This window comes from Mustela nivalis, assembly GCF_964662115.1.
Source record: "Mustela nivalis genome assembly, chromosome: 12".
Classification (NCBI taxonomy): Eukaryota; Metazoa; Chordata; class Mammalia; order Carnivora; family Mustelidae; genus Mustela; species Mustela nivalis.
The window spans coordinates 39,162,195-39,177,624 of NC_139031.1; the positions used below are offsets into that span (position 1 = coordinate 39,162,195).

General features: G+C 39.1%; 1 protein-coding gene across 6 annotated transcripts in view; it reads right to left on the reverse strand.

Moving 5' to 3' along the window:
* GPR141 (G protein-coupled receptor 141) overlaps window positions 1–15,430 on the reverse strand; it is a 53,718-nt gene that overhangs the window by 10,757 nt on the left and 27,531 nt on the right. The window contains exon 2 of one of the 6 annotated variants that reach the window (XM_082693099.1): window positions 963–1,046. The exons of 4 other annotated variants lie outside the window; for them this stretch is intronic. The gene's annotated coding sequence lies outside the window, so the exon portion shown is untranslated. Of the gene's footprint in view, window positions 1–962; window positions 1,047–4,163; window positions 4,319–15,430 lie in introns of all 6 variants that reach the window. One more of the 6 variants, XM_082693101.1, reaches the window with a different exon arrangement.

A 15,430-nucleotide genomic window follows, 5' to 3' on the forward strand; every position in this document is an offset into this window, starting at 1 on the left:
GTTCCTGGTCACCCCCCAGCCTCCCTAGATTTTGAGCCTCCCCGAACCCCATCTACTTCTCCTCGTTTTGGCACCCCTTTCTTTCACTCAATGCCCTCTATTTATTTTGTTGTAGCTTTCTGATCATTGACCCTCCCAGGACCAGTCAGCTTCTCAGATACTGATTCCAGCCTGACTCGCAAGTTCTCTAGGGTCTGCTTCCTCAATTATTCCCATTGGTTCCTGTTCCTAAGGGCTGCTCCTACCTCTCTTCATCCTTGACTTATTTCTAATGGAATCCCTGGAGGGATTCAAGCTTTGCCTTATGCAAAGTTTATTTCAAAGTGTATTCCCTGTCCTGTCCTACAGAGGCTGAAATAGTGCCCTACTGAAATCCCCAGAGTAGGTCAGTTTCCCATCTAATCCTCAGCTTCTTTGTTCTTGGTTTGCTATCCAGCTGCCCCTGAACTGCACATTCTAACCATGGCCAAGGTAAGCTCAAAGATTAGATGGTTTATGCCCTTCTTACAACAGTGACTCATGACTCTCTGATATATGTGGCAAAGGATAAGTTTCAATATTTTTGAAGAGAGGAACTAAGCCATTAGGAGCATTTTGGTCCTTTACACAGGAAGATGAGGACCAGTTTGTCTATTAAACAGAGGGTAAAATCCACATTAAAGAAGAAGAAGCTACTAAGAGTGCTGGATGAAGGAAGAGGCACCAGATATCCAAATATGGATCAGAAAACTCCTTGGCAGATTGTTGTTCAGAAAATTCATCACTGAATCTGATGGTCAAATTATAATTGATAACCAATCTTGAGATTCTGTGATTTACCAAAGACATGGTTTTTGCTGTCATCTCTTACTCCATCTCTTTGCTCCTGCACACTTCCACCTTAGGCTCAAACGACGGAACTACCTACAATAGTCCTGGTTGCCAAGCAGCCAAAGGCATTTCTTGTGGGCTTTCTGACTCACATTTCATCTTCTTAAAGCTACCCGGTACCAAATCAGCAGCTTCTCTGGATTCTATCCACGGAATTAACTTCAGTCTTGAAGGGCCTTAAAATAGAATATTCAAAAAGGACTTAGACCTTAAAGTTCCAAGACTGTCTGAAAGGGAAAGGTGGCATTCGCTGGAGATCTCAAACTGGTGTCATTGACTTGCCTTAAATATCTTCCCCTGGATGATGTTTTTTCATCTCAGATGACATGCCAGTATTGCTATTAATGTTCCATATTTATTTATTTATAGCTACAACTGCTATGTACAATGAGAGCAGAAATGCCTTGTCTTTCCCATATTTTCTGAGTGGGATGGTGTAGTGGAATTGAATGGTGGCTAACCCCCAAAGATAGATATCTAAATCTTAATCTTCCAAACCTATGAGTGTGTTTTTTTTTTTTTAAAGACTTTATTTATTTACTTGAGAAAGAATGAGATTGAGAGAGAGAGAGTGCACACAAGTTAGGGGAAGGCCAGAAGGAGAAGCAGACTCCCTGCCAAGCAGGGAGCCCAATGTGGGGCTCGATCCCGGGACTCAGGGATTATGACCTGAGCCAAAGGCAGACACTTAACCAACTGAGTCACCGAGGGGCCCGGAGTGTGATTTTATTTGATAAAAGAATCTTTGTAGGGGCGCCTCGGTGGCTCAGTGGGTTAAGCCTCTGCCTTCGGCTCAGGTCCTGGGATCAAGCCCCACATCAGGCTCTCTGCTCAGCAGGGAGCCTGCTTCCCTTCCTCTCTCTCTGCCTGCCTCTCTGCCTGCTTTGATCTCTCTCTGTCAAATAAATAAATTTTTTAAAAAATCTTTAAAAAATTTTTTTTAAAAAAAGAATCTTTGTAGATGTAATTGGGGATCTCAGGATGAGATTATCCATGTGGGCCGTAAATCCAATGATTATAGTACTTAAAAAAGACATGCAGTGGAGAACCTGGAGAAGAGGAAACGTCTTTGTGAAGACAGAGGGAGAAAAGTAGTAGAAGTCCCTGTTTACAAATAGTAAAGCTTATTCTTCATGTCCCTGTAATGTCTCCCACAAAACCTATCAGGAAAACCTAAAATAGAAGAGTTTTGTGAATCTGAACTCTGCTTGAGGTATTGTATCTCCAAATTCCATGCTTTGAGTGGGCATTTGAAACTTAAAACCTTGAAGTATTTTCATATTCTCTATCGCCCTTATTATCTCAGAAGAATCCACACTTATGTGGATGAGGTTCTAGAGTCAATTCCTCTCTCATTCCTGTTTAGGGCAAATGTCATGTTTCCTTTGCCTAAGAGAGGCTTTGTCAAGAAGTTCCATGAATGCGCATTGTCATTCCATTTACTTCCCATCAAGGCTCATCAGCAGAAATGAATTTCTAACTCTCATTTTCTCCAAAACTTTTATTTTATCCCAAATCACCATTCCCTTTCTTCATAACATTTAATACAATGTCTGACTGTAAATGTGCCTGTTATTTTGTATATTGATTGATCTTTCCCCTCACTAGACAGGAATCTCCCATGAGGGCAGCAATCATGACTATTAGTCTCTTACTAGAATGACGCTAGGTCCGTAGTAAACATGGAATATTTTGTTGAATATTTGTTGAATTTAAGGCTTCTCATTTCCCTTACTAGGTATAACCTTTTAATGATGGCAACTTTCAACTTTCGATTTCATCTCAAAGAGAAGAAGCAATACATTGCAAAGCTATGAGACAAAGACCTATTTCCTGGTGTATTTTACCTTTAAACAACTTTATCTGAGATGTATATGTTTTTCCAAGAGGTGTATAAAGATTATATAGTAATGAATGAGCCGTACAAATAAAACATCATCCTGCCCTCAAGCAGCTTATCATCTATAAAGGAGGGAGACATATGTAGTAGATGTACATGAAGGTAGAAGGAGAGAGTGTCTTGAGAGCAGAGTAGTGAGAGAACAAGCCAAAGTGGGAGAAGGAGAAACCCAGAAAGGCTTCACAGGAGAGGCTGCTTTTGAAATGGAATTAAAGGATAGAAAGGGTTTGGGAGACAGAGTAAGGGAGAGAAGGAGAAAATAGGAAATGTCCAGAGATAGACTCATATGAGCCACGAAAGACAGACAACAAACTTGGAAAGGTTTGTTTAATGAACAGCACCGTTGTCTTCATTACAGCCTGAGCACATCGATCAGCAAATGTACAAACTCTGTGTAGGCTTTAATTATCTAGGCCTGGTTGTTCAGAGAGGTCCTCAATCTACTTAATTAGGGGAGAAGGAAGGTGACATATATTTGTATTTCTCTTTTTATTGGTTCTATTTTAGACCATATGCTCTAGACTAGAGAAAAGAAACATAGCTTTTCCCTTTCATAGATTTGAAAGCAGCTTCTCCTTCTCACGAGGCCTCAATCTACATTTTCTGGTCATATTCCCGTCTACGGCCATACCACCCTGAACGCGCCCGATCTCATCTGGTCATATTCCCTGCTCAGGGTTGCTCTGTGTTTAAGAAATGACATAGATGTTAACCATAGTCAGACACATAATTAGGAAGGTGCCTCTAGAACCAGACACCCCATGGTTTAGGCATGTCCTTATTCCCTTTGAATCACATCCACCATGGAAAATGGAGACTCACTAGCTAGGGAGCCTTCCACAAATCTTCTGGAGCACCTTATATAGGGCTAGACTCTAGTAAATGTTTATAACACCCTGGGCCCTATGGGAAGCACTTTATCAATCTCCAGTCTATAAGGGAAGGCCTTCACTTTAATGTTTGGATACATGGCTTGAGTTCAACAACTTTACATCCTCTTTTATAACATATGAGATACAAGTAAATAAGTAAAGTTGAGATTTCATTCAGAAATAGAAATTCTTGGGGCGTCTGAGTGGTTCAGTCAGTCAAGCATCCAGCTCTTGATTTTGGCTCAGGTCATGATACTAGGGTTGAGATCAAGCCTTGCTTTGGGCTCTGCACCAGACATGGAGTCTGTTTAAGATTCTCTCTCTCCTTCTCCCTCTGACCCTCTCCACCCACTGCTCATGCTCACTTGCTTGCTCTCTCCTTAAAAAAAAAAAAAAAAAAAGGAAAGAAAAGGAAAAATTCTTAAGAAGAGAACTATTTAAACAAAGAAATATAATTTGCAGTACACTGGCTTCCTGAACAATAGAACTAATTCACTAAAGAATACAGAATTTAGGGGCACCTGGGTGGCTCAGTGGGTTAAGCCGCTGCCTTCGGCTCAGGTCATGATCTCAGGGTCCTGGGATTGAGTCCCGCATCGGGCTCTCTGCTTGGCAGGGAGCCTGCTTCCTCCTCTCTCTCTCTCTGCCTGCCTCTCTGCCTACTTGTGATCTCTCTCTGTCAAATAAATAAATAAAATCTTAAAAAAAAAAAAAAGAATACAGAATTTACTACTTTTCAGCCAACAAGAAATTATACTTTCATCCACATGCTTATTTTTTGACCATCTTTATTAAGAAACTAATCCCAAATAAAACAGTGAAATAGGGTAATATTTTTTCTTCAGGATGCTACATTTCTGCCAAAGCCCTGGCTATTATTTATTCTAATCTTTGTGTTCATCCTATTCTCTAAAAAAGCTCATTTTTTCCTGTATCCTGATTTCTCCCAGCAACATATCACACATGGCCAACTAGTCCTTTATGTTCTAAGTCATGTTCCAAGTCTTTCGAGAATTTTCTGTTATTCCTCTAGGAAAGTAATTTTCTTTCCCACCTTTTACTGCTTTTGTTTCTTATCATTTCAAGTTTTATTCTAGTTATCAATTTAGTTCCTCCCTCCCCATAATATACATATAGACACCTCAGGAGGGAATTACGTTTAATTTTTTTTTATAGTCTTCCCCATGGTCCTTAGGAAGACAGTTTGTTGTTACATGATTCATTGAAAGAATGAATAATGTGGATGGTTGCATTTGCCTGCCGCCTGAAATTCTAGTTCTGCCTTCCTGAAAACCCACCTTTTCCATTTCAGAATCTTTGTCATTCTGAAGAAGCTGACTGCATATCCAACTCCAAAGATGGGGCTCTATAATCCTAGTCTAAGGTTAACTAAGCTGAACATTTCATTCCCTAAATCACACCTAATCACAATTATTGGTTCAAGACGGATATATGACCCAAGATGGTCCAGTTGGAAAGAATTTCAGGACTCTTTCTCTTTTTTTAATTTACTTTTTTGTTTAAAGATTTAAAATTTTTTTCACATAATTTAGTTTTTTAAAAAAAAATATTTATTTATTTGAGAGAGAGAGAGAGAACATGTGGAGGGGCAAAGGGAGAGGAAGAGAAGCAGTATCCTACCTGAGCACAGAGCCGACATGATCCTGAGATCATGACCTGAGCCAAAATTAAGAGGTTGCTTAACCACCTGAACCACCTAGGCCCCCCAAGAACTTCTGGACTCTTTCTGGGAATGCTGGGCAAAAGAAAATTATCTTTAGAGGGATTATGTATATTTGAAACTTAGAAGTTCTGCAGTCAATGTATATGTTGATACTGCTTGGCAACAGACATGTTTAAGTATCTAATGTAGGAAATATGTTCTAATAGAAAAGAACCAGAGGAAATATCCAAATTTTGAGCCCATCAGTGTATGATAACAACATAAAAGTTAGAGTCCTCTTCAGTTTGCATTAATAAAAATGCCATTATTTCTTCATCTGTAATATGGGACCAATAAAGAGACAAATTATGTAAAGCACCCAGCATGGGGCTAGACACTGTGCAGCTACCCCATAAATCTCAATCTCTCATTCTTTTCCTCCACATCTAGAAGTCTTTAAAAAAAAAAAATTTAAAAAAACTGAAATACATCAATAATGAAAAATTCTTGTAATAACATGTTTTGAAGAACTTGGGGTAAGATAAATAATGCTCAGGAAAGAAACCTCATCTTTTAGCATTCATGAGGGTAAAACTAACCCAAATCAGGACTCACTGAGTTTTGCGAAACTCTTAATGCTTGAGACAGAGATAAATGGCAAGCCACTGCAAATAAGGTAACAACTTACATCCTGTTTCTACACATCAGAGGAACCAACCATGGCGCAACATTATTTGCTACAAAAATGGCAGATCAAAGTGTGCCTGTGTGGCTCAGTGGGTTAAGCCTCTGCTTTCCACTCAGGTCATGGTCTCAGGGTCCTGGAATCAAGCCCCACGTTGGGTTCTTTGCTCAGTGGGGAGCCTGCTTCCTCCTCTCTCTCTGTCTGCCTCTCTGCCTAGTTGTGTTCTCTGTCTGTCAAATAAATAAATAAAATCTTTTTTAAAAATTGGCAGATCAAAACACAAAGAAAAGTAAATTCTTGATTCCTTGGACTAGATCTGTACATTAAAAAAATGTTCATTGGAAATTGATTTCTTTGAGACAATTTGGGTAAATTCAAGTTTGCTTGGCTTCTTTTTGGATTATTCTATAACTTGAATGTTTAAGAAGTTATGTAACCAGCAATTAGTTACCAAGAGTCCCAAGTTATTGAAGAATCCTGTTACAAATCTTACACTCTAGAACTTAGTTGACTGTAAGACTGCATAGTAACTCTCTTCTCACAAGATATTTTTAATTATTTTATTGTAATTCAAGGACTACCGTTCTCTTGTTTAGATTCTCCTAGAGCCTTATGGAAAATACAGTCCTTTGGAGTCAAGTTAACTGGCTAGTTCTATTACCAAAAATGCACATTGTCATTCTTGCGATTACTGTGATTAAGTGTAGTCATTTAATTGATGTAAGAGAAAAATAGCCTGAGCCTCAGTCTCAGCTGTGCCACTTATAAATCTCTTTAGTTCAAAGTATTAACCCTCTCAGCATTAAAGAGGATAATAATACATGTCCTGCCACACTCGTGGGCTCTCAGAGAATACAAAGTGTCCCCACCAACATTTGCCACCAAAACAATGGCATAAAACCTACTCCTCACTGTATCTCAGAGGAAAATCTAGAAATCCAGGTCTGGGGTAGGTGGTAGGGGGTTGGATATGGGGACTGAAACAAGAGCCATGCAGAAAATAATAGGAAAACTATTGGTTTTGCAGCTGAATACAGCCATATTTGAATTCTGATGCTATTACCAATTTCATCTTTAAGCTATTTATTCAATCTCCCTGAGCTCAGTTCCCTGTTTGTATAATAGAAATTATACTATCAATATTACAGAATTGTTAAACGAGACAACAAAGAGTCTTGCATTAGGAAATTGTTAATAAATGGTTGCTAAAATTACACAGCACGTTTAATTTACACTGAAAGTTTCAGTCATGTAAATATATACTTTGAGCCATGAATTGGAGGTTATTTAGCATCAAGAGAGCATGTCTTGAAGATGGCATATACTTAGAGTGATGGAGAGCATTTGAGGCTATAGCGTTGGGAACTTTCATTGACTAATAAGGCTCTACACAGACAAGTGTAACATTGGCACCATGTGGAAAGCAGAAAAAATTTAGAGAATCTAAACAGCAAAAAAGGAAGAGAAATCTAAACAAGAGCTCCTTGGATACATTAGCTGAAGAATTTCTTAACAGCTTACCCATAGGAAAGTATTATAGATTAGGATCAGAATCTAATGGTATTTTATCTGAATTTTCTTATATGTATAATATTTAATTTAACTGATAACACACACACACTATATATATATATATATATATATATAGTGTGTGTGTGTTATCAGTTAAATATATATATATATATATTTATCAGTTATATATATATATAGTGTGTGTGTGTGAGTATATATATATGTGTGTGTGTATGTGTTTATTTATTTCTTTATTTATTTATGGCAGGGGCATTATTTGCCTAATTCTTCACTCTCCCATCCCATGTGCATACCCTTTGACATGTGACCTTGCAATCCTTCCTACTGCAGGAACAGGAACAGCCTATATTTCTACCCCCCTTGACTTTATGTTTGGCAGGTGATATATTTTGGCAAATAGGCTAAGGTTAAAGTTACAGTGTGCCAGTTTTGAGCTTAGACCTTAAGAGGCAGTATTTCTGCATATTACCTGTGCCTTTGCCATTACCATGAAAAGAATGTGCTGGGCTAGCCCCTCATCCCAGGAGGAGGATGAAAATACATAGAGTGGAACTAAACCATCCAAAAGAGCCCAGCTTCAGTCAGCAGACACCAGATGAAGGAGCAAGCTGAACCGAGATCTGCAGAGCTGCCCCACTAAGCCTAGAGCAACTGGCTGACTCTTAGCCAACACATAGGTCCATAAAGATAAACAATTGCTTTTTTATGTTACTGAGTCTTGGGAATGACTTATTACACAGCATTTTGCCAGCCGTAGCTAACTGAACCCACTATTCTTAAGAGGTATCTTGTTTTTTAAGGCAGTGTCCCTATCTGCTGACTCATTGCCATCAGAGGGGATGGCAAACAGTGGTTTGCTATCTTTCAGGTATCAAATATGTTTTTTTTTAATCCTTTGATTTATGACTTGATACATTATCTAGAGAAGCAGAGAAAGGTGGTATGAAGAATGAATGGCGTATAGTTTTTATGGTCCAAACAAAGATAGTATCAAGTGTGCAAAATTGATCACCCTATTACCCTTTTCATTTTTGTGTTTCCCATGCTTTTTAGTACCTATCTTATCCACTCCCCAAGGTAAAACATGTGAGTAATCTGAGACTCAAAATTACCAGTACTAACCCTTAGGTCCTTCTCCTCCACAATAGCATATGCACCTATTACCACAGGCCTAGTGAATATGGCCGTAGACAAGCCATTGGTATCAAGGGGACTACAGGCAGGAACTCAGTTATTCCTCTCTTATGTCCCAAAGCCTGTAGAATCTTGTGACACAAAGCTTCTGGAAACTTGAATAAGGGGACCTTATTATAACATAAGGTAGTTATTCTGAGATTGCTGAGTTGTTATGAAGTCAAAGTATTTATCCTGCCTTTTGGGCTATCTGTCGTCAGTTTTTACCATACCCAGAGGGCTGAGATTTCCAAACCTCTGACACTTCTGGCTGCATTTAATCAAATGATGAGTCTATTATTCAGGTAAATCCTATATCGTTTATCTGGAGTTGGGAATTTGCATCTCTAAGACACCTAGTTTTCTAGATCACTCCTTGTTCAAGAATGTCTAAACATATCCTGCAGAAAGTATTTAGGGCAAAAAAAAGGATACAGGCAGAAGCTGTGAGATTTCAGAGGTTTCCTACAATAGGAGACTCACATAAAATTTCTGGTGGTGTTTAAACCAGGCTTAAATTGAAATCAGTGGCTTCATTTGCCAGCAGAGGTAGAATTTTTTTTTTTTAAAGAATCTGATTTTTTAAAGGAGGAGTTAACCTAGAGGAATTAATCTGTCATGAGAATTTGAAGACAGCAAGTGAACTGGGGGAGGAAAACTACTGAGCCAACTCACAGTTTACCTGTTCCGCATCCCATGACTTCATTTTTGCAGCACGTGTTCACAGTGCTTTTCCAGAGAGCTCACAGTGAGTTCTTCTGTGCTCTTAACAGATCTGTAGCCAAGAAGATGCTCACTTTGGCCATTTATCAGGAAAGCTCTAGATCGGTGCCCCTCAAGGTTCGTCCATGCACCGGCAGCATTGACTTCACCAGGGACCCCCACCCGGACCGACTAAATCAGAATCTCTGGACTGAGGCTCAGTGATCAATTTTTAAACAAGTCCTCCAGAGGATCTTTGACCATATTAATATTTGAGAACCACTGGCTTAATTCACCCTGAGCAAGTCACCTCTCTGTCCTTGAGGTATCTGTTCACAAAATGAAGGGGTCCACTTGGATGATGGAGCTAGAGCCTTTGGAGCTCTGTCAGGATCATTCTCTCCCCCTTCTTCATTTTTTTCCCATTTTAATTCATGACTGATCCAGTATAAAAGAAGATTTTTGAGAGCCAAATCATATGGTAAGCTATCGCCACTCTCCTCCTAAAGAAACTAAGACACCAGTAGTTACAATAAATATATGGAATATTTGATTAAGCAGACACGGAATTCTGAAACTGAGGCGGAAAAAATAATCATCCAGCTAAATACCTAGTAAACAGCAATTGAAATGTGTAAGCAAAACAAAAATACCTTCTTGTTACATCCTAGCTCTGTCCAGAAATAATGACCTTCACAATGACAGTAACCATCCCTGACATCCAGATTGTGGGCTTTAAATATAATTTCCTCTTAGGAGGAGCCAGACCTACCTGCTGGAGAAAAATGAGGGAGAGGAAAGACTTCTAGGTGTTAAAAGATGTTATAAACAGAGCAATAAAGTGAATGTAGAAGCCCTGTTTGGAACCCAACTCAAGAAACCAACTGAAGGGGCGCCTGAGTGGCTCAGTTGGTTAAGCAACTGCCTTCTGCTCAGGTCATGATCCTAGAGTCCTGGGATTGAGTCCTGCGTTGGGCTCCCTGCTCCGTAGGGAGTCTGCTTCTCCCTCCGGCCCTCTCTCCTCTCAAGCTCTCTCTCTCATCTCTCTTTCTCTCAAATAAATAAGTAAAATCTAAAAAAAAAAAAAAAAAAAAACTGAAAACAGTATGAGGATCAGGAAAATTTGAACAATAACTTTGATAATACTGAGGAATTGTCTGGGGCAAGATAATAGTATTATTATTATTTTTATTTATTTATTTATTTATTTATTTTTAAGATGAAAGGGAGGGATAGTGTATGACGGAACAGGCTTTTTTTTTTTTTTTTTAATTTTATTCATTTGACAGACAGAGATCACAAGTAGGCAAAGAGGCAGGCAGAGAGAGAGGAAGGGAAGCAGGTTCCCTGCCAAGCAGAGAGCCCGACGCGGGGCTCGATCCCAGGACCCTGAGATCATGACCTGAGCTGCAGGCAGAGGCCTTAACCCACTGAGCCACCCAGGCGCCCTCATTATTATTTTTTAAGAAACGAGTCCTTATGTTTTAGAGATGCATAGCAAAGTATTTATGGATATTACATCCGGGGTTTTCTTCAAAATGATAGAGTTGTAGGGGTTGGGGAGAGGAAGAAATCAAACCACAGCAGCTGTAAGTCAACTTGGTAGCTGAGTGTAGCTGGATAATGGGTACATAGGGGTTCATTGCTCCCTGTCGTGCTGTGTATTTCAATTTTTCTATAATGGCATTTTTAATCAGTAATCTGAAAAGAAAAGAATAAGGACAGAAAACATCCCTTCCCCCAGACAAACAATGAAGGATAGATATACTTCCAGTTTCTATTATGAAGAGTGAATGTGGTTAAATTCAGTGCCTCCAAAGAAAACATTGCCAGTGCTCTCACTTTCTGTACTAGGAACCCATCCTTGTTTTCCCCTCTGCAGAGAGGGCTTTGTGAACAGAGAATCCCTGCTGTGCAACAAGTTCATGCACACAACAATGTTCATGCACACAACAGGCTCTCAACATGTTCACTCAGTAAGAAATACCTCAAGTAGAAGAAAGAGAGGCCAGTTGACAAATAACAGACACATTTGAGTCCCTGCTGCTCTGCTCCCTCCTCCCACATTCAGTTCCCAGGCCTCCCTCTCCTTTAGCCCCGAGGCATCTACCAAGTAACTGGGAGTTACTTGTGGCGATCTGATCTTTACTTTGGCATTGGCAGAAACGCATAGTTTAAGACTGCCCTATACAGATGCTTCTTTTTTTTTTTTTTTAAATAAACATATAATGTATTTTTATCCCCAGGGGTACAGGTATGTGAATTGCCAGGTTTACACACTTCACAGCACTCACCATAGTACATACCTTCCCCAATGTCCATAACCCCACCCCTCTCTCCCAAACCCTCTCCCCCCAGCAACCCTCTGTTTGTTTTGTGAGATTAAGAGTCTCTTATGGTTTGTCTCCCTCCCAATCCCATCTTGTTTCATTTATTCTTCTCCTACCCCCTTAATCACCCCCCATGTTGCATCTCCACTTCCTCATATCAGGGAGGTCATATGATAGTTGTCTTTCTCTGGTTGACTTATTTCGCTAAGCATGATACCCTCTAGTTCCATCCACGTCGTCGCAAATGACAAGATTTCAATTTTTGATGGCTGCATAGTATTCCATTGTGTATATATACCACCTCTTCTTTATCCATTCATCTGTTGATGGACATCTAGGTTCTTTTCATAGTTTGGCTATTGTAGACATTGCTGCTATAAACATTTGGGTGCATGTGCCCCTTCAGATCACTATGTTTGTATCTTTAGGGTAAATACCCAGTAGTGCAATTGCTGGGTCATAGGGTAGTTCTATTTTTAACATTTTGAGGAACCTCCATGCTGTTTTCCAGAGTGATTGCACCAGCTTGCATTCCCACCAACAGTGTAGGAGGGTTCCCCTTTCTCCGCATCCTCGCCAGCATACAGATGCTTTTTTTATCTGTGCCCTTAACGAACTGTGTTGACAAGGTAAAGTGACCTGCCATCAATGGTTTTCAAATAAGTGAAAATTAAAATGGAAGGATCTTTTTCATCTATAAAATTAGTGAAGTAAAATACCACGACCGTCGTCAATCACGATGGCAAAGATGAGGTACCACTATTCGTTAGAGTTGAAAATCAGCCCCACATTTCCAGAAGTCAATTTGGCAATTGAAGACTAGGTCACAAATAGTAATCATGCTCTCTGAGGCAGTAATCCCTCTTCTAGGAATTATTAACAGCAATATCAGCAAAATGCACAGACTAGACACAAAGAGACTGTTAACTGTAAGTTATGCTTACAGTTTAATTGCTTAATTATGCTACATGCATATGATGTATTAAGCCTATGAAATAATGCTTAAGTAAAATTTTAAAAATGTGATAAAGAAGACAAGACTGTTTATATACTGTTCTCCACATAATCTGAATATATGTATTTACTGAGAATGACTATATCAAATATTTAAGAGTAGTTTGGGTGGTTGAATTACAAATGATTTTAATTTCTTTCTGTATAGTTTTTCAGTGGTTTTTGTAAAAATTTTTGTAATAATAATACTATTTTCATAATCATAAAAATTTTTAAGCACTCGTGTTAATATTTCTTCACCATGCAAAATTGCCCTGTACTTCTTCATTGCCTGATGTTAATAACTGATGTTAGAAACAGAATAGCAGCCATAGATAGACTCCAGATTGGTGTTATCGCCTGTGTATCTAATGTAGTTTTCCTTGGCTCAGTTAAAAATATCATTTAGTAAGAACTCCATCTCAAGGTCATTTGGATGAAAAACGAGATATGCTATAGAAAGAATCTTTATAAGCCTCTAAGTTATGAAGAGATTAGAGACAAGATTCAAATTCAGCCATTTTTCCTCATCATGCTTTACTATGGCCACTTATAAAATTATATTCTTGAACCTGCTGGGCTGCTGTGAGGGTTTAAATAAGCTCCTCCCAGATCCAAAACCTCTTAGAGGTTACATATTACCTAAGAGGTCATACACACTCCAATGTTCTTTTCACTTTAGGAAATTTCTTTCACATCCAGACACTTCATTGCCATAGAATTCATACTCTTGTCTTGCAAGGCAGTCTGTAACATTGTTACATAAAAATAATTGCTGGAAAGTTCTTTATTATATTTTACAGAAGTGTACTTCCCTATAACAACCCACCGTAGTTATAGGTCTGTTCTTGGGAGCTTTACAATGTCATTTTTTTCCCCCTTTCTTGATATTTTTTCATCGACTCGACATTCCTGTCTTTTTTCTGTCAACTTCTGTCTGTACACTTCTGTACTTACTTCAGGCAAGTAAGTAAGGTCACGAGCATAGTGTAGAATTATAAGCTTTGGCACTGGAGTCCTGCCTTTATCATTTACTAGCTGGACGATCTTAGGCAAGTTATTTAATTAATATCTCCATACCTCATTTTCCTCACCTGTAAATTGGATTATTATAATGTTGCATATTTCATAATGTAGTACTGTTTTACTTGCATGCAGATAATCTATATAAAGCCCATCAAAGGACTTGGTATAGAGGTGGCAGTCTCTAAATGTTCATCAGGAATGAGGGTGACAAAGACAGTATGGTTTACTTCCTCATATGGCCAGACTATTTGGACACTCTGGTTATGTCCTTCTTAAGTTACAATGCCACAACTGGAGGAGGAAGCTTGTGTAGTCAGGAAAACTCAGAATTGGTGGGACATGTACCACCTGACCTGGATATTAGCTATTTGAAACTGAGTAAGTTACTTTATTCTCTAAGCTTTTATTTCCTCATCTATATTATAGGAATGATAAGATTATCTGCTTTGCAAGTTTGTTGTGAAAATTTAGGAATGACAGTTTACTGAGTTACTAAAAATGTACAAATCAAGGTTCTAAGGACTATATTTAAACACTATGATCATCTTGGCATACAGTAAACATTCGATATTGGTCTTACAGGAGAAGATCTGGGAGGTTCAGAGTGCTGCTCTCTGTCCCAGGGTGGTATTTTTGCCCTGGGCACAGAGTTCGAGGTTACCCCACCCCTGAGAAACCTCACACATATCTAACCACATTTCTGCCCAGCTCCACTGCCAGATACTTTAACAGGAAGGAGATAAAGGGCAGAAAAAGAGAAGAAGCTTGGGGAAGCTCGGGGAGAAAGAGGAAGAGGGAGAGACCGTGGGAGTTAGAGAGAAGTAAGGAACACACCAGGTGGGTGGTTGCTCTCAGAAAGAAGGAACAGAAGAGCCACCAACACGAGAAGATGTATCTCTTATTTTCCTTCATCCATACCCCGTTTCTTTGCAAGAGTTTATGGTCAATCACTATGATTCATGTGAAAAATTTAAAAAGAACCCCTACACAATCCAAACCATTACTTGCTTTTAAAAAAAACAAGAATAAAGAATATGAGCTTTTTTATCAGAAGCATTTTCCTTTTTTAAAAAAAGAATACCATTTTTTCATGTTACTCATCATTAAACCTTCCACTTGAATATCAGATTCGAAGTGTTACCCTTAATACATTGACTTATATTCTTCTTCTGTCCTTCATTTTTGAATTCTTTAGCCCTGCCAGAAAAGTTAGGTCTAACTATAGGAGGATGAAGATATTCCCACTTCCTCTTGGTACCTGCAGGAATCTGGAGGATCAAGAAACATTGTCTCTACTGGGAGAGTCTGAGCCTTCTTCAATCTGAACAAATGCTTTAAGAAGCATTTAGATGTTCAGAGTCACTGATAGGTCTGAGCCCCCCTGTACTCTGAGTTTGGGAAGTTTACGTTTCCCAGTCCAGTGATTCTCAATCTGTTGAGAAATGTGTACCATTTTCCCCTTTCTCTATATCCCCGAGACTTCCTGGCCAGAGTTTAGAGTTCGTTGCTCCTAGTAATAAAGGGTGTCCCTGTGACATTTTGAAGGTGAGAAGAGAAGTCATGACCTATCCTTTGTAAACAGCATACAGGCCCAGGGGCTTCTGGAGAGAGCAGATAAGCCATTCTGGAGGAGGGTCTCAGGCTTCCACTGAGTCACCCTCCTTAGAGCATAAGCAGTTGTAT